Raw genomic sequence first — 1657 nt, forward strand, 5'->3', positions numbered from 1 at the left:
AAATCTGATATATCACTAGACTGTGAAGCCTGGAATGGAGTCTAGTCACATGTATTGGAGAACCAACAGAAAGTTCCACTACATCAGTAGCATGTAAATTATTCACAACTGCCTGCAGAAATGCTCATCATCTCGACTGATCACTCATCTCTAAGATGTTAGAAGTAGATCTTCTCTTGACAGAACAAGAAAGTGCACTCATTTGATAATGATCATGTGGTGCAAAAGAGAGACTAAACTGGTCCCCCTAACAATATCCATAAATAACTTGGTTTTGGCAACAGGTGAAGATTACCGTATGTAAATTAAGGTGCATGGTCAGGTCTGGCAGTTGCTGCCAGTGATTGATTAAAGATTTTCATCTAATTAACTGCGTGAAAGATTGGACAAACTATGAAGCCCATTGAGCTTCACTATTATAACAACCTAGCCTCCTACATGTTTCCTTACATAACAGTATCAAGCTTAATGGTTTTCTTGCTTCTGTGGATTCCCTACCTCAATCTTTCAATACTGCTCAACCTCAAGTCACATAGCTATTTATAAATGCACTGTTGCTCATTACACAGTTTTTATTCTTCTATATGCAGATGCCTCAGTGCTTATTATATGGTTATATATACTATTAAAGTGATAAATTACAGCGAAATTTCATACTTACTGCTCTATTTAAATAGACCATAGCTCTGAAAAAAAAATGACAATTCATGTTACTATCATATCCAATAAATAGTCGCATCAAAGCTTTGAAACATGGTAACGGTGTTTGCTTGTTCAATTAATATCACACTCGACTACCAATTGCATCTAGTTAGATTTGAAAGAGAAAATAACAGACCAAGATTAGAGTGAAGAAAGCTATATATAGTATATACTGGCAGTTGAATTGACCAATTTGTTCATCATCCTAAACCTTCCCATGGGCATCTTTCCTTTTGTTTGTTTAAAGGACAAAACCGAATAGAAGCAGTTATAAGTATGATTGAATAAAGACACAGTCAGTGCTGTTACGTTCTGTTCAACCTTCTTTGACAAAGTTCTAGATCCAAAGGTAGTGTATCATTTTCCCCAGGTTCCAGCCTAACTAAATTATAACCCGATCCTTTCTTCAAGACATTCGGGATCCTTATATTGAACACCTGAGATATTTGCTCTCCATATCAAGAACACATTTTCCTCACAAGAATCTAGCAACTACCCCTACTTGAGAATATCCTTTTGTACCCTGATTACCAGCTGCCCTCACAGACACTAGTCCAATCCAAGATCAACCTATTAGATAGTTATATTAGATTTTGTAGAAGAAAGCTAGCTTCAAATTTTGGCAATATAAATTAGCCTCTCAAGTTAAAATGTAACTTAAATTCTTCTCTGGACTCTGATAACTGAAACAAACAAAGAAAAATGTCCATGATGTACTTCGTATTTGTGAAATTAAGAACAACACATTCCAGACATTTAAAACTAGGTGATCATAACATCCCCATTGCAGATGGACATGCATCTAATTGCATCAAGAATATGCCTGTAGGAAACAGACTGAATAACTAAATTGACATAACCTGAAACATTGCACCGCTCAGATCTACGGACTACACGCACCTCCCAAGTTTGTTGCTGCAAATTTTAAACATATGGCCTTGAGCTGTGGGCAGTG

The 1657-nt window shown here is 36.3% G+C and overlaps 1 long non-coding RNA gene across 1 annotated transcript in view; it reads right to left on the reverse strand.

Moving 5' to 3' along the window:
• The window catches only part of LOC110011874, a 3408-nt gene extending 1751 nt beyond the window's left edge, over positions 1 to 1657 (reverse strand). Inside the window, exon 1 of the long non-coding RNA XR_002286957.1 lies at positions 1563 to 1657. This is a non-coding gene — a long non-coding RNA (uncharacterized LOC110011874). The remainder of the gene's footprint in view (positions 1 to 1562) is intronic.

The sequence above is a fragment of the Sesamum indicum genome, linkage group LG4, assembly GCF_000512975.1.
Source record: "Sesamum indicum cultivar Zhongzhi No. 13 linkage group LG4, S_indicum_v1.0, whole genome shotgun sequence".
Taxonomy (NCBI): Eukaryota; Viridiplantae; Streptophyta; class Magnoliopsida; order Lamiales; family Pedaliaceae; genus Sesamum; species Sesamum indicum.